Genomic DNA, 18877 nt, shown 5'->3' on the forward strand with positions numbered 1-18877 from the left:
AACGGAGTCTTGATCAGATGGGCCAATGGGCCTAGGAGTGGCAGATTGAGTTTAATTTAGGTAAGTGTGAGGTCCTGCAAAAGCAAATCAGGGTAGGACTCATACACCTAATGGTAAGGTACTGGGGACTATTGCTGAACAAAGAGACCTTGGAGTGCAGGGTCATAGTTCTTTGAAACCGAAGTCTCAGGTAGATAGAGATAATGAGGAAGGTGTTTGGTATGCTTTCCTTTATTGGTCAGAGCATTGAGCATAGGAGTTGGGAGGTCATTTGCAGCTGTACAAGACATTAGTTTAGGCCACTTTTGTAATATTATGTGCAATTCTGCTCCTCCTATAGGAAGGATATTGTTAAACTTGAAAGGGTTCAGAAAAGATCTACAAGGATGCTGGCAGGATTGGAAGACTTGAGCTATAGGGAGAGGCTGGATTTCCCTCGAGCATTGGAGGCTGAGGAGGTACCTTACAGAGGTTTATAAAATGAGGGGCATGGATAGGGTAAATAGACAAGATCTTTTCCCTGGAGTGAGGGAGTCCAGAAGGAGATGGCAAAGATTTAGGGTGAGTGGGGAAAAATTTAAAAGGGACCTAAGGTGCAACATTTTTACACAGAGGTTGGTGCATGTATGGAATGAGCTGCCAGAGGAAGTGGTGGAGGCTGGTACAATTATGACATTTAAAAGGCATCTGGATGGGTATACGAATAGGAAGGGCCTAGAGGGATTTGAGCCAAGTGCTAGAAAATAGGACAAGATTAATTTGGAATATTTGGTCAGCATGGACGAGTTGGACTGAGGGTCTGTTTATGTGCTGTACGTCTCTATGACTCTAAAAGAATACTCATATTAAAAAATGTTTCAATATCTGTGCTCTACCATTTTTGCCCTTTGTTTGAGTTCCTTGTTAATAAAGCAAAGAGGTTAACACTTTAAATCAGGTCCAGCACCACAATGGCTTCTACAATTGAATGGATAGTGTTTCCTTGTCCAGGTTGGCACCAGAGAACAATAGGATTTTGGGAGGAAAATGGAAAGTTCCTTATTCCTCAAGACTTCTGTGATTTTGGCACCTCTTATGTGACACTTTTCCAGCAGAACAGTGTTTAATTTCCCTTTCCCCTTTGGCCTCCCTTTAGTCAAAACTCCCCTCTGAGGTTGCTTTCCTGTGCATTTGTTTCAGGGCATTAGGTGTTTTATATAGTTTCAACGTGTAAAATTATTCCAAACTGACCAGTCAACTTTCCAATTGTGAGATTGATTACTCCAGGCTTTGAAGCTTGACTTGTGCATTGCCTTTTAACTCAGGAAATCAGCTTTTCAAAGGCCATCAATTCACACAGGTCTCACACTGATGTCGGTTGAAGCAGGAAGCACTATTTTGCATCTTGGATGGACCCGCTGTGTTGTAACATTTGTCCAACGTATGTTTAGAAGTGGGAATGTTTGCTGATGCACATTGTATCAAAATAATTCACTTTTTTTTAGATAATTAAGCAATCTGTTCCTGAAAACAGGGAGAAAGTGAGGACGGCAGATGCTGGAGATCAGAGTCGAGAGTGTGGTGCTGGAAAAGCACAGCAGGTCAGGCAGCATCCAAGGAGCAGGGGAATCAACGTTTTGGGCATAAGTTCTTCATCAGGAGGCCTGATGAAGGGCTTATGCCCGAAATGTCGATTCTCATGGTCTCGGTTGCTGCCTAACCTGCTGTGCTTTTCCAACACTACACTCTCGACTCTATTCCTGAAAACAGCAAGACCTGGATACTAGGCTGATAAGTAACCCAGTACAGGTACTGCAAATGCCGGTGTTGAGCCTATGGAAGAGCAATAAAAGTGTATACTCAGCAATTAAACATAATCTTTGGAATATACTTTATTTGACAGGCTACACAATTGCAAGAAAAAAATTGACATATATCAAACACTGCATTTAAATTCCAGCCAGCAGAATGAGTCATCCAGCTAACAAAATGAGTTTTCTTTTTATATATTCAATTAGTTCTGTGCAGATAAACATTGCCTCAGTCTTTGTCCAGAATTTTCTGGCCAATGATCTCCCCTTCACATTAATGAGCTCTAGCGCTAAATGTAATTAAGGATTACATGCATGTAATGTTTAAAATATAATCTGTTCAGAAGGGATATTCTCTCCCATCAGCATTCATGATCTTTGACCACCCCTTCCAGTATTCTTTAATATATGCAATGAAATTCTCAGGAAATAAGATCAACGTGCTGATAATATGCTGTTGAGAGAGTGGGACGAGACTGAAAATGAAAAGAGAGCCTGAAGGACTAAAGCAGATGCATATCAACAATTTCACGATCTCTATTGAAAACTGCTGTGAAAATGGAACTGTTATCAGGCAGTGGGTGAGAAGGGGAACTATCTCCAGCTCACATGTATTACGATCAGGGGCAGGATCTCACTGTAGAAGGAATGCAACATAAAATATCTTAAATGCTGGGAGTCATTTCCTGCATCACTGCAATAAGACTGAAACTTACAGCTTCCTCTCCATGCAGATTATTACATAGTGTTAAAAAGGGCACTCTAATTGGGTATTTGTTTGCTGTTTCTGAAAGCTCACTGTACAGCTGCTTATTACTGTGTTTCCTACAACAGGGACAGCGCTTCAAATGCTCTTCATTGGTTGTAAGGTGCTTTAAGAATTGCTGATCTTGTAAAATATGTTATGTGAAAGGCAATTTTTTTTTCTGTTATAGTCCAAGTTATGTGACCTTATGTGGATGAGATGTGTGACGTATTCGCAGTTTTTGAGATGATGCACAGTCTCCCTCACTATCATCTCCTGCACCTAATTCATGACACCTTTGTTGTCAGACTGCCACTCTGATATCCAGACCTGGATATGCAAGACCTCTTCTAATTAAACATTGTAAACACAGAAGCTATTGTCTTCAGTTGCCATGGGAAAAAAATCCTTTTTGTTTCTATTGCTTTCTCTGACCACTATCTCAAGGTCAACCAAATTGTTAGGAATCTTGGCATGCTATCTGACCGTGAGTTGAGCTTCCAACCCCTAGTCCTTGCTATTATCGAAACCCCTGGTTCTACCAATGCAACAATCTCTACACCTACCTCAACCCATCTGCTGCTGAGACTATCCTCATTCCAGCTGTTATCTCCAGACTCACCTATTCAAGTACTGTGTTGGTAAGCCTACCTTTCACGCACTCCGTAAACTTCAACTCAACCACAATGCCGCTGCCTGCATCTTAACTTGCACATGTCCTGTTCACCCATTGACCCTGTTCTTGCTAACTTGCATTGGTCTATGGTCCACCAATGCCTCAATTTCAGAAGTTCCAATCCTATGCTAAGATTCCTCATTACTTCTCCATCTCTGCAGTATTATAACCATGCAAAAATTACAATTTCTAGAATTTTGACTCCTTGTGCATCCTTAAACCTTGACCACAGCACTGATTCTGTGCCTTTAACCCTCAAGCCTATGCTCTGGAATAGAATTTCCACAAAAATCTTTGTGTCTTTTCAATTAGATTATATTAGATTAGATTAGACTTAGATTAGATTAGATTACTTACAGTGTGGAAACAGGCCCTTCGGCCCAACAAATCCACACCGACCCGCCGAAGTGTAACCCACCCAGACCCATTCTCCTACATTTACCCCTTCACCTAACACCACGGGCAATTTAGCATGGCCAATTCACCTAACCTGCACATTTTTGGATTGTGGGAGGAAACCCACGCAGACATGGGGAGAATGTGCAAACTCCACACAGAGAGTCACCTGAAGTGGGAATTCTCACTCATATTTTAAGACACTTAAGTTTTAAATTTCTGTCTGATTTGGAAGCAGCTTTGGACATTTTTCTACTTTAAAGGCAGCAAATAAATATGAATTGTTGTTATTCCAGCTTCCTTCCTGCACCAACTTTGGCACAAGTTTACAGGTAAATGCGCACTTAACTTTGATACGGCAGTTTCTATGGTCTTTTGTCCATTAACTAGTCACTTTAACTGCACAAATTGTGAAATATTTGCCAAACCAACTGTGTAATGTGCAAATTCAACAGCTATGGCAAAGCTAAGCATACGTAATCGCATTTGGATGTCCTGCTAATGGAATTTGAGACAACAGATGACAATTTTTGAAACTGTCAGATGCGAAGTGAAAGGAACTGGGTCAACTAAAGCAATATTTTATTGATAGAGGAAATTGACTTTCTTATAGATGACAATGAGAGAAGATTGGTAGAAATGTAAGCAAAAGTAAGTGAAAACTAAAGAGACTTATTTACCATTTGACATTGCAGTACTGAATGAGCGTAATTTATGAACATAATGCCTTCACTGAATCATTTTGGAGCTGTAGTGAAGTGGCTTTTCCAAATGGAGAGTAAGGAACTCTTACTGTAGCTGTAATTGGCACTGTCATTATTTAAAGTTGATGATGAAACTGCCAAATGTTGCGAGTAATCCATCCAGTAGGACTTGGCCCAGACATCCAGTCTCCTTCAGGATTTCTTTTTATTCTTTCATAAGGTCTAGATGCATGCTAGGCTCGGATTTGTTGCCATGTGGTGTAGATACATCCACAGTGCTGTTCAGGAGGAGTTCCAAGATTTTGATCCATACAGTGAAGGAAATGGTGATATAGTTTCAAATCAGGATTATATGTGGCTCAGAGGGGAAGTTGCAGATGGTAGTGTGTCCATGCAATTGCGTCCTTTGTCTTCCTAGGTTATAGAGGCCACAGGTTCAGAAAGTGCCACAAAGGATCCAGGGTGAGTTGTTGCATTGCATCTTGTTGATGGTACACATTGCTGCTGCTGTGCACCTGTAGTAGTGTGAATTAATATTTAAGGTTCTGGAAAGGGTACCAATCAAGGCGGTTGCTTTCAGTGTTGTTGGAGCTGCACTTACCTTAGGCAAATGAGATAATTCAATCACATTCCTGATCTGTGCCCTGTAAATGATGGATAGGCCTTCAGAGAGTTGAAAAGTGAGTTACTCACCACAGAATTCCAAGCCTCTGACCACCTTTTTTATCAATAGTATTTATTTGGATGGTCCATTTCAGTTTCTGGATAAAGGTAACTCTAAGAATGTCAATAATGATGGTTTCAGTGAAAATAACACCTTTGAAAATCCAAGGGAGAACATTAGATATTCTCTTGCTGGAGATGGTTGAGAGAGATATGGGCCAAACACAGGCAAGTGGGACCAGTTTAGTTTGGGAAACTTGGTTGGTGTGAATGATTTGGACCAAAGGGTCTGTTCCCGTGATCTATGACTCTATGATCACTGCCTGGCACTTAAGTCGTAGGAGCTTGTCTCTTATCAACGCAAATTTGAATGCTATCCAAGTCTTGCTTCACGTGAACATTGGCTGCTTCAGTATCTGATTTGTATTAAATGCATGGCAAACAGTGAATAAGAATGCAAAGGATTACAAAAACAAGTGATTTCCATGGACAGATGATGGGTTGCAGTACGATGTGATGAATTGTAAAGTTATTCTATTATGAGAAACCATATTGAAATTATACCCTTAATATTAAGGCTCTTACAAATGTGGAGAAAGGCAGAAATCTAAATTTGGCTGAATATCTTTAGCTCCAAGTTGGAGAAGTCATTTCAGAAGCTTGTATCCAATAAAACACCTTTCAATGTGGGTCAAGTGTTATGTAGATACTCACAAGCTTCGCATTAAACTAGTAGCATTTCAGTGAATAGGAAAAGAGGGTTACAAAGGCAAATAGGTGATGCTGTAAACATTATGGACAAATTGGACCTAAGATTTCCTGAACAAATTAATTTTAGGGACGCAATTTGGTTCAAGTCCAATCTTCGCTGCACAAAGAACAAAGCCAAAGTGTTATCAGTTGTAACTATCATTTGTTCTGTGTTTTTAAAGTTTGCTCTTCAATGAGGAATCAAAGTAGAACAGAACATAGTAGGGCACTAAATTTTCTTTGGGAGTGAAATGAATTTTATTTGTCAGCTTAAAAACTGACTGGTGTAGGACTTGTTTTGCGCCAATGCAAACGGGTGCAGGAAGCAATCCCTCCACTGGAAAAAGTAGGTGAATAGCATGCTGGATGTATTCAAGCAACACTGTTAACACAAGATGTGGGAATGCCTGTCCAGACCAGCATTTGTTGCCCATCCCTAGTTGCTCTTGAGGAGGTGGCAATGAGTTGACCTCTTGAACCTCCAAATGGTGTAAGTTAACCTAAAGTCTTGTTCGGGAGCGAGTTTATGGAACTCTGATTCTGCTTGAGTCATGTCAGCATCACAGCTCTCTGTATTCTGCCAACTGTACCCCAAGTTCACTCTATTCCACCTCGCTCTTATGAACCTTACGATTCAGTATATAATTTCCTAGATGTTCTGTTTCCCATAACGGAATTTCTTCAGAAGTAACTTTTTCCTGTAATATTTTGCATTCTTTTTCAGTGTTAGCAATGCGCTTAATGTGAACCATCACTAAGTCTTCGCATTATTCCCTTTCTGCCTAGAACAAAGCACTTAGATAAGCAGAAATCAGTTTATTTTTGAATGCTTATTTTGTGGTTTAAATATTCTGGAAGGTGCCTGATTAACTAGATTTCTTCATATACCTTTCAACTCAAAAACATTTCATCTACAAAGTTACTGTAAATGTGAGCTAACATGGCATTGTGAGAGTGACAAGAAATTTAGGACCTTTTATAATGTTGGGATACAGGGTAATTTCCATAACCAGTTTCAGCAGTTTAAAGATTGGGGAAAAAAATCTAGAGGAAATACTGAGGATTAGGGTGTATTTGACTGTGTGTCTGCAATGTCAAATTATGTACAAAAAAACAAATTAATACAGCATTCAACAGGAAAAGTAAAAAAAAATGAAACTTTACAGTTTTAAAATATTTAACTTTTGGAGATGCGAGAGGCCACATTTATAATTTTCTGGGCCAGAGAGGCTGATTCATACTCATTTGCAACTATTACATTGTTAAAAGAGTGTGTAAGCTTTTAATTACTAGATAAAACTTCCATGACGAGTTTAATGTGCAATTAATGTGAAAATGTGATAACATCAATAAAGTACTGGTGAGGAAAAGTTCTTTGTGCAATGCTGTTTTGCAAAACACATGGAAAAGTAGCAGAAATGGTCCAGTAGTTTTTGATAATTTACAGGATACTATTGTTCTTTGACATCAACTTCTGGCTGGTTAACATAATGATAACATTAAGGGAATTATTACTTTGTTAAATGACCTGATACAAACATTATTAAGTGGAAAGATTTTTTACATTTAGTTTTGAACTTTAAAATGTTTATTTCAAGTGAGAAATAAATATTCAAATGAAACAAGAGGCAATGTTGCTCTGAAATACTATGTTGGTATCCTTCAGTTGCTGCAGAGAACCATTCTGGGAGTAAATAGAAACCATGAACAAATTTCTTCATAGCTCAGCATGTTGCTCAACAGGAACAAAAACCCCTTCACGTGAAAACACTGACAGCTCTTGGTGTTATTGGAGATATGCTAATCTCAGTCTTTCTAAAAGATTGGTTCACTTTCACATTGGTTGGAACCAAAGCTTATTTATCCACTTTCTTCTCAAATAAGCTATTTATATCCATTGTGCATCTTTACAGGTTGTAACAGCCACCTCTAGTGGTGAATTGGAGAAGAACAGAATTTTCTGCTCATGAATTCAAATCGAAATAAATCCCCTCAACAACACAATTATTGAACAGGCAAACAGCACACAAAATATTCATAGTTTATTGCACAATTTATCTGTGTTATACTGATGAATCGAAATCAGTAAATGTTCAAATATTAGATTTTTATCTTGTAAATATTTGTCTCATATTGCTGAATAATGTCATGGCTGTACAGAACCTTTGAAGATTACACCACACAAGGAAGTTATATTGCTCAAGTTGATGTGTTGGCCATTTGGGAGAGTAATCCAATTAGTCTGATTCCCCTGTCTTTCCATGTAGTCCTGCAATATTTTCCTTTTCATATGTATAGATTCAATTTCCTTTTGAAAGTTACAATTGAAGCTGCTGCCACTGCATTTCAGAAAATACAATCTCGATCACAACAACTCACTGTAATAAAAATAATCTCCTCATTTCTCTTGTTGCCTGAGCCAATTATTTTAAATGTGTACCACTGGGGCAGTTATTCATTATTTACACTTACAAAAACCTTTTTTAATGCTTTACAAGTTAGCTAATTCTCATTTCCAGTGTAAGCACATGAACAATGTATGTGGCATGAAAGTAATTTGTCCAACTGGCAAAGAATATCTCACAATTAAACAAAGGGCCTGCGAATTCAGGTGAAACAGACTTACTGCATAACTCCCAACTAAAGCACTTAGAAAGGCTATGGGGTAATTGGATTTGAAACTGTTAATTTGTATTCAAATATTTTATCACTGAGTTACACTCACAAATAGTAATTGGCAGTCTAGAACATCCATCCTGTCCATTGTAGTTGTTCAGATTTAGCGTTATGCATTGCACTTTGCTGCACTGATAGTGCAATACATTTTGTTAGTAAATGTTAGTTTACAATATACTTATCTATATTCACCTGGTTAATTTCTGGTTTTCATTATGCTGTCATGGTGATTCAACTGAAAGATATGGGAATGATTTTTGTTTTTAGGTACTGCTTTATTTCAGTCCCAAAAGGTTAAGAACTAGTGAAGATCCAGACAGAATGTTAATATGCAAAACCCTTGCAATTTTCCTGTCAATTTATTTGCATAACTATTTACAGCTCAAAATGCCAATTTGGACAAATGTGGCTATGTAACCAAGCAGATTAAATTTAAAGGTGGCATATACTTAAAACTAAGTGATAGAGCTAAGGGAGGGAGAAGGTGGCAATAAAAATCCTAAAAAATTATTTCAAGATAGACAGAAATTTCAGTCCCTAATTATTGCCCAGAGTGATGTTGGAAAAGATCAGACCACCCAGTACAAAGGTATGAATGTTAATTCTTATCACACCTCAATGGTAATACTCATGATCCTGCCACAGTTAAGGCCTTTAATTTAACCAAACAATTTGAACAGGTAATCTGAGCGGATGCTTGTGTTCCCTTCTGCTAGAGATTGTGTGTTTCAGATTTGATGATGAATGAAAGCCATATTTACATGTACAGGTCACATGAAAAATCTCTTGGTACTACACAAAAGAAGCACAGGGAAGTATATCATGGAAAAATTACATTTATAGCTTACCATTCATGACCAAAAAAAGAATAATGGAACTATCTCATCACAAATTTTTCAGACTATTGCTGTCTACAGTTTAAATGCTATATTTGTATCTATATATGGATGACTATGATTTGGAGATGCCGGTGTTGGACTGGGGGGTACAAAATTAAGAATCACACCACACCAGGTTATAGTCCAACAGGTTTAATTGGAAGCACTAGCTTTTGGAGCGCTGCTCCTCCACCACCACCTGATGAAGAAGCAGCGCTCTGAAAGCTAGTGCTTCCAAATAAACCTGTTGGACTATAACCTAGTGTTGTGTGATTTTTAATTTTGTAATTGACTATGTTGTATCAAATGAATGTGGTTCTGAAGGAGGCCAGTCAGTCTGTTATGACATGCTGGCTCTCTGCAAAAATATCTCATGTCATCTTGTTCTCTTCCTTGCACATAAGACCACATGTACACCATTCAGACGATTGAGTTTGCTCCCCATTGACTATTATATGTGACATGAATGTAATTTGAATGAGATCAGGCTGCTTTTTTCCCCATGACTCTTGATTCCCTCACTGATTAGAAATCTGTCTATCTCAGCCTTGAAAATGCTCAACGACTCAGTGTCAACAGCCCTCCGAAGCAAAGAATTCCAAAGATTCACAACCCTTTGAGAGAAGAAATTCTCACCTGTCTTAAATGTGTGACCCTTAATTTGAGATTATGTCCCCTCATTCTACACTGTCCCACAAGAGGAAAGCAATGTTTCCACATCAGCCCTGTTGAGTCCTCTATGAATCTTGTACTTTTCATTAAGGTTGCCTCTTATTCTTCGATATTCCTTCAAGTGTAGGCCCAGCCTATTCAACATCTCCTCATAAGACAGTCCTTCTATCCATATCAGCCAAGTGAGCCTTCTCTAGGCTGCCTCCAATCTAGTATATATTTCCTTAAATAAGGAGCCCAAAACTGTTTGCTGTATTCCAGATCTGGCCTGGTTAATGCCTTGTATGGCTTTTTGCAAAACCTCTCCATTTTGTACTCTACATCTTTTAAAATAAAGGCCAGTCTTCCTTTTGTCTTCCCTATTACCTGCTGACCTTGGATACCAGCTTTCTGTAATTTTTGAACAAGGACCCCTAAACTCCTCTGTTCTGTAGCTTTCTGCAATCTTTCTCAATTCAAACAATATTCAGCTCCTCTATTCTTCCTTCCATTTCACCTGACAAAGGAGCAGTGCTCCAAACTTTTGGGTTATAACCTGGTGTTGTGTGACTTCTAATTTTGTCCACCCCAGTCCACCACCAGCTCCTCCATATCGTGACTTCCTCCCAAGTAGCAGAGGTAAAAAGTAAGGTAGTTGCTTTATGGTTTTATTGCTGTTTTACTACTAAGGCTACTGTAAACAAATGTGAGAATGATTTGAGGCAAAATGCTTTCACTTCAAGGAACAACTATATTCACAGAGTATGCATTTCAAAGTATATAACTTTGGAATTAGGTTATGTTGTGAGTTTTGCAGCCATATAGTTGTTTTGGTCTTCTTTGATTTATCAATTCAGGCATTCGGGATGATGGTTAATTATTGGGAAGTGACACTGCATTCTCTTGCCAGGTAGATCAATTGATGCTGCTTTATGTTGTGAAGTAACTACAGCCCCATGCTCTCATTAGAAAGAGATGATTCCTGGTAATTTATCCTGAGGGTCATCATGCCTCAGGAATGTTGTCAAGAAAGTGGCACTTTCATGGTAACCTCAGCCACTGCAGGAATTGGACCCATGCTATTGGTATCACTTTGCATCATAGAGCAGCTATCCAGCCAACTCAGTTAACTGACCCCCATTTATCTTGGCACAGATTATGGAGTTGGAAAAAAAAAAGGGACAGCTATTATGAAGATGGTGATATTGTGGGAATGAGTGAGTTAGAGACAGTAGGAAGTAATATCAGTAATATGATCATTACTTTTAAAGAAGCCAAACAGGAATTGGGCAAATAGTGTTTAGTCAATCCAAGACTGGCCATGATTGTTCAAGAACTGAGAAGTTAATTGGAATTCAGGTTGTCTTTGATCAAACACAGGAGCTAGTGTCCATTAAGGGTTAAAAAAGACCAATGTTTTCAGTGATTCATACACAAAATGATCAAAGACACTGAGACCTTAAATCAACAAAACCAGAAAGTAGACCACTGCCCAGTCAGCCAGCGTCACAAACTGGTGTCCTGCAGCAGATTGACTGTAAAATCACTGTTTTTATTAATTATTAATTTTGCACTTGTTATGATAAACTTAATAAATTCTGTATAATTTACAAATACATATTTGCACCCAGAATGGACCTTGTACTCATCACTTTAGATTGAAACTCAGTCTACACTGTCATTCACTCAGCTCTTACAACTGATGTTAAAATGAAGTCTGAAATATCACAAGGGGAAAGGCTTAATGTCAGTTGCTTAGCAATTGCCTCCCACTATTGCACCTCACCTCCTTTCAATGCTCAGGTATTCACAGCATTTTCAATGGAGCACCCACCATCTTAGCATTAAGCAAAAAAAAAGCAGAACAATTAGCACAAAGGCTACTGAAAATCATTGCAGCAGCACAAATGATAAAAGTGCTGTGGAAATAGCCTGAAAATTGTTCACTAAATCTTCCTACATTCACGTTAAACTTGCATTCATGTATAGTTCAGTGCCTAGCAACTGCAGCCAAGTACTTTATGTTGAGATGAACAACACCATCCATTAAGTACACAAGAACACAGGAAATTGGGTGTCCATCAAAGTTCAAGTTTAAAGTGCAGAAACGCAGGTGCAGCACCAAATCAGCAGAAATCTAGCAAAACATTTTTTCCTGGAACTTTCCTGCTCCATTACATCCTGTAAACTTCATATTTACACTTCATGAATTATACTTCATATGCAGTATAATGGAAAAGAAATTTCTCCACAGTCAAGAGAGTCAAATTAAAATACTGATGACCCCTCACATCTACATATTAACGAATAATGCAGGGGAGCATTGTCACATGCTTGAATGTGACTCTTCTCTAAAGAATGATGCAGGTCTTGTGGAGAGACCAAAGCAGATTGCTAACCTAAATAAATAGTGAGATAAATGTAATTTGTTTAGGTATAATGCTAATGTAAGCTACTGTAACAAGAAGTATCTGCTTAATATCAGTCATCTAAAGAATCGTGAAATCCCCTTCACCTCATCAAAACAACATAATGGAGAATAACTGGCACCATTTGAATTATATATTTGCTGAGGAGGGGAAAAGAAAGGTGTGTCATTAGTCCTATCCTCTCTCATTGGTCAAACAAAATCTGGCCAATTGTGACCTCGGTCCAAATTACAAATTTCTTCCTGAAATATTTATTGTTTTCAGTCAAATATCAGATTACCTTTTAAATAATTGATCAATTTTGATTAAACCCTTACGGGAGTCAGATGTGTAGAGATTTTTGGAAGGATTACACAAGACCTCTGCTGACAGCTATCCAAACATCAGCAGTATCTCACGCCATCTTTTATGCTACTGACAAGCAATGTGGCGTGTTCCTCACTTGACAGCATGGAGCTACCAGTTAGGGTTAGTTTTGGTCAATAAATGCCATGTTAACACCACAACTCACTCCATTAATATTCAGCTTCCATTCTTTTCAAACCCGCCAAAAAGCTAGACATCCTTCTCAACATGGATGTCAGACCAGTTACTTATTGATGTCAGCTTGCCGTATGCTCCAAAGGGGTCTCCATGTTGGACACCAGGCACCAACATCTCAGGACACTCTCCATCTAACCACGGACACTCCACATCTAAGGCTTTGCCATTTGATATGTCCCAACCTCCAAGAGCGTTCATGGTTCATCTTTAGTCCACTTTCAGGACAATTCTGCACTTCAGTGCTACACCTCAGTCAGAATCAGGATGCTGCCCATATAAAGCATGAAGTGCCAGATGTTAGATGTTGGCCATCCCACCTGTCTTGACTCTTTCTCCCCTATTAGCGGCTGTTTTCCTTCTAAAATGAGAGAGAGAGAGAGAGAGAGAGAGAGAGAGACACACACATACAGACATGAAAGTGGTTGCACAGCTGTTACTTCCTCTGCAGGTGGTGAGGTGGCCTGAGACAGTGAGTGGGCAGCACAGGTGGCATGCAGTGTTAGTGGTGTCACGGGTCAGGGTGACTGAAGGAAGATGTTGCAGGCAGTCGTAAGAGTGGAAGAGCATGACCTTTGGTTGGAGGTGGATAAAATGACTCAGAAGTAAATTTGAAACAAACCAAATGTATCAACACAAGAAGAGGAGGGAGTATTCGCATCCACTTCTTGGACGAAAGTAGCCACAGACCAATTCACAGTATTTGGAGATGATTGCAATGGATCATTTCTCTAAATTTCTCATTGGTTGACCACTTAGCAACATAATGAGTGTGAACATCACTGTGACATGATCAGCATCAGTTTACTCAGTGTCGTGAAACAGATGGTGTCTGACAACAGACTGCAGTACACCAGAAACTCATTTGAAGACATGTATGAAGAGGAGAGACACCCATATGACAGTGTCACCTCACCATTGATGAAGCAATTCAGTCAGCCTCATTCACCAACACTGTCACCATAGTCCTGTACATTTATTTTCATCAATTTCCTTTTGAAATCATCGAATGTATCTAATTCCACCATGCAGCCATGGGAAAAGATTTTTTTCTCGTCTTATCTCATTCTAAAACTTTCATAATTTTGTACATTTCTATCAAACTCACTCAAATTCTTTTGTTCCAAGAAGCACAACGCCACCTTTTCCAACTTAATCTGCAGCGAATTTCCTCATTCCTGGATAATGCATTCTTTAAAGAAAGGTTCAAGATCAGAAAGTAAATCAATTCAATAAAGTTTATTAGACAACATAGAAGATTAAATATAAGTTTATACACTCAACATGTTGATCAGTCACCATGAACTAGGAACATTATCAATCCAGAATGCTCCCAATGCTGATTTCATGTCACAAGAGATTTAATTTCATACTTAAGTATTTTTTGAAACACAGCCTCTGCTACTAACATCCATACTGACATAGCAGAAGCCAGGTAATTTAAAACTTTACGATCATAGCGAACTAATTCAGATCTCCACCAGTTTTCAATATTGCTATATATTGCATTCCTTAAATTGTTTATTGAATTCATCTCTTAATATTATTCCATATGTCATATTTATTTGACTATCCCAGAGACTTTTCACATTCTCCATCTTACTGCAACATAAGAACAGATCCTTTTTCACCATTCACTGAGATCCTGACTAAATCAGATTTAACTCTATTTACCCACCTTTGCCTTAGTTCTGTAATACCTTTAACTAACAAATATCAGTCCATCTCAGACTTAAAATTAACAATTGCTTGAGCATCAATTGCTGTTTGTGGAAGAGAGTTCCCAATTTCTGTCAGCCAGATTGCAGGCATGTTTGCAAACATCACTCTTGAAAGGTCTGGCACCCATTTTCAGGCTATTATTGTTCATCTTAAACTGACAAAAATACTCTATCTCCATCTATCTTATTTGTTTCCCTTAGTAGTTTGAAGACTTTGATCAGATCATTAAAATTCCAGGGAATACAACCTTTATTTAGGGCTCATGTGGTGCAGTGGTAGTGTCCCTAACTTTGAGCTGGAGGTCAAGGCCCAAGCTCTACCAGCTCCAGAAATGCGCCATAACATACCCAAAAAGGTTGATTAAATATATAAATAGAAAGCCATGTGAACAAATTTACTATTTGCAATTGTGATGTTTGCATATGTGCTAATACATAAATAGGTGAGTCTTGTAGTATAATGGTAGTGTTCTTTCTTCTGATCCAGAATACTGGATTCAAGTCTCACTTGCTCCAGTCGTGTGTCAGAACTTATCTGAATGGGTTGATTAAAAATATCTGCAATCCTAATTTCTTTTAACACTCCTCATAATTGAACCCTTGAAGTGCAAGGGTCATTTTGGTACATGCCAACTGCCACAATTCTAAGGTCAGTGTATCCTAACTGAGACTTGATTATTGAAGATGATTTCCACGATTATATATCTCTTCTTGGAGCCCCACCTAACACTTATTCAAAATTAATTATGCTTAAGCATTTGTTTGAACTTTACAATTGTCCTTCCTTTGTTTTATCCCAATCAACATGTCAGACAAATACAGTTAATTTTTAGTGGTATATTTCATACACATTATGAGCTAACTTTCCCTTTAGGTGAACACCAAATCAGTTAATCCAATGTGTGTTATGGAGTCATAAAGTTATAGAGATGTGCAGCATGGCAACAGACCCTTCAGTCCAACTCATTCTTGCTGACCAGATATCCTAAATTATTCTAGTCCCATTTGCCAGCATTTGGCTCTAAACCCTTCCTATTCATCTACACCATCCAGCTGCATTTTAATTGTAATTGTAACAGCCTCCCCCACTTCCTCTGGCAGTTCATTCTATACATGCATCAACCATGCATGTAGGTACTTGGCATCGATATTAACCAAGGAGAGGGACATGATGGATGTTGAGGTTAGGAATAGATGTTTGATTACTCTAGGGCAAGTCAGCATAAGGAGAGAGAAAGTGTTGGGCATGCTAAAGGGCAATAAGGTAGACAAGTCCCAGGTCTGGATGGGATCTATTCCAGGTTACTGAGGGAAGCGAAAGAGGAAGTAGCTGGGGCCTTAACAGATATCTTTGCAGCATACTTGAACACAGGCGAGGTGCTGGAGGATTAGAGAATTGCTAATGTTGTCCCCTTGATTAAGAAGGGTAGCAGGGATAATCCAGATAATTATAGACTAGTGAGCCTGACGTCAGTGGTAGGAAAGCTGCTGGAGAAGATTATGAGAGATAGAATCTATTCCCATTTGGAAGAAAATGGGTTTATCAGTGATAGGCAACATGGTTTTGTGCAGGGAAGGTCATGTCTTATCAACTTAATAGAACTTGTTGAGAACGTGATAAAGTTGATTGATGAGGGAAAGGCTATAGATGTCATATACATGGACTTTAGTAAGGCATTTGAGAAGGTTCCCCATGGTAGGCTGATGGAGAAAGTGAAGTCGCATGGGGTCCAGGATGTACTAGCTAGATGGATGAAGAACTGGCTGAGCAACAGGAAACAGAGTCGTAGTGGAAGGGAGTTTCTCAAAATGGAGACCTGTGAGCAGTGGTGTTCCAAAGGAATCCACGCTGGGACCACTGTTGTTTATGATATACATAAACAATTTGGAGGAAGGTGTAGGTGGTCTGATTAACAAGTCTGCAGATGACACGAAGATTGGTGGAGTAGTAGATAGTGAAGAGGACTGTCAGAGAATATAGATAGACTGGAGAGTTGGTCATGGAAATGGCAGATGGAGTTTAATGTGAGGTGATGCATTTTGGAAGATCCAAGTCAAGAATGCACAATACAGTATATGGAAAAGTCCTGGGTAAAATTGATGTACAGAGAGATCTGGGTGTTCAGGTCCATCGTTCCCTGAAGATGGCAACGCAGGTCAATACAGTGGTCAAGAAGGCATATGGCATGCTTTCCTTCTTCGGATGGGGTATTGAGTACAAGAGTTAGCAGGTCATTTTACAGTTGTATAAGATTTTGGTTCAGCCACATTTGGAATACTGTGGCCAGTTCAGGTCATCACATTACCAAAAGGATGTGGATGCTTTGGAAAGGGTGCAAAGGAGGTTCACCAGGATGTTGCCTGGTATGGAAGGCACTAGCTATGAAGAGAGGTTGAGTAGATTAGGATTATTTTCATTAGAAAGAAGTACGTGGGGGGAAACCTGATTGAGGTCTACAAAATCATGAGACGTATTGACAGGGTGGATAGCAAGAAGCTTTCTCCCCCCCCAGAGTGGGGGACTCATTACTAGAGATCACAAGTTCAAAGTGAGAGGAGGAAAAATTTAAGGGAGATATACATGGAAAGTTCTTTATGCAGAGGGTGGTGGGTACCTGGAACATGTTGCCAGCAGAGGTGGTAGAGGCAGGCATGATAGTGTCATTTAAAATGTATCTGGACAGGTACATGAATGGGCAGGGAGCAGAGGGATACAGACCCTTGGAAAATCAGCACAAGGTTTAGAAAGCACATCTGGATCAGTGCAGGCTTGGAGGGCTGTAATTTTCTTTGTTTAACCGCTGTATGAAAATGTTGCCCCTTAGGTACCTTTTAAATTTTCCCCCTCTTACCTTAAACCTATGCCCTCTAGTTTTGGACTCCCTTACCCCGGGGAAAGGATCTGGATATTCACCCTATCCATGCTCCTCATGATTTTAAGCTTCAATGAGGTCACCCTTCAGCCTCCAATGCACCAGAGAAAATAGCCCCAGCCTTTTCAGCCTCTCCCTATAGTTTAAACCCTCCAATTCTGGCAACATCTGAATCATTTCAAGTTCCACAACAACTTTCCTATAGCTTGGATACCAGAATTAAATGCTAATTCCAAAAGTGGCCTAATCAATGTCCTGTACAGCTGCAACATGACCTCCCAACTCCTAACCTCAATGCACTGACCAATAAAGGCCAGCATACCACTAAAATGTATGACAGCAGGCTATTTGGCCTGCCATTGTATGCGTCTTATGAAAGATGATGACAGCAAACGGTGGATTTTTCTCAGAGGCACTCCGATTGATTCAGGGTGGACTTTTATCCATTATCCCAAAGCAGTTGGGATTGATTTGAATTTTAAATATGTAAGAGGATCACCTGCATGACTGTTCTACAAAGTGAAGTTACCAGAACAAATATGGAGAAATATGTTGTGGCAGCTTGATAGAAGCTTTCATGAAAGAGGACAGATTTGCCAGATACTCACCATGACCCCAAGTCATGACAGCTGTTGGGAGGCATGAACTGGAGAGGAATAGTCTTTGACAATGTTTTCACAGCCTCATTGTAATCCCTGAATCCTAATCCGTTATCCATTTTTACAATGGATCAATTTCCCACATCAGGAAGACAAGGAAATTAGCTGGTTACTCCAATCTCACCGCCACCAAACCCACCATTTATAGGAAGAGTGATGTTCAATAGGAAGATATCTGATATTTCTGCTAGGTGCAGGAACATTTCCATTGGTGAGTTCCAAAGGGGATTCAGCAATTCCCCATGTACCTTACCTGACATGGGTATCAAAAGGAGACATATGTTGGAAGCTGAAATGGATGATTCCAAAAACCGGGAGAGGGGTAAGATTTCACCGTTCAAAACAGATTCGAGAGTGTCACTCCAGTAAGTATCCTCAGGTGGATTATGAGAATTACTGAGGCACCGGTGTTGGCGAGGTACTAGCTTGAAGGACTGCAGATCTCCTCTCCTAGTTCATGTTGACATTATGCATATTCTCACCTCTGCAATGCACCGGTGCTCTTTCTAATCACTGTCAGGAGACCATCCTGGGCTGCTGCAAACCGATCTGATATTGGCCCAGAGCTACTCAAGGTCACTCTTCGTGGCCATTTGTCGGCTTCTTAACTATGGGGCGGCATGGTGGCTCAGTGATTAGCACTGCTGCCTCACAGCACCAAAGACCTGGGTTCAATTCCTTCATTGAGCAACTATCTGTATGGAGTTTACACATTCTCCCCGTGTC

General features: G+C 39.4%; 1 long non-coding RNA gene across 1 annotated transcript in view; it reads right to left on the reverse strand.

Annotated features, from left to right (window-relative positions):
* The window catches only part of LOC140464951 (uncharacterized), a 70989-nt gene that overhangs the window by 27768 nt on the left and 24344 nt on the right, over positions 1 to 18877 (reverse strand). The window contains exon 2 of the long non-coding RNA XR_011955034.1: positions 14007 to 14090. This is a non-coding gene — a long non-coding RNA (uncharacterized lncRNA). The remainder of the gene's footprint in view (positions 1 to 14006; positions 14091 to 18877) is intronic.

Source organism: Chiloscyllium punctatum, chromosome 3, assembly GCF_047496795.1.
Source record: "Chiloscyllium punctatum isolate Juve2018m chromosome 3, sChiPun1.3, whole genome shotgun sequence".
Classification (NCBI taxonomy): domain Eukaryota; kingdom Metazoa; phylum Chordata; class Chondrichthyes; order Orectolobiformes; family Hemiscylliidae; genus Chiloscyllium; species Chiloscyllium punctatum.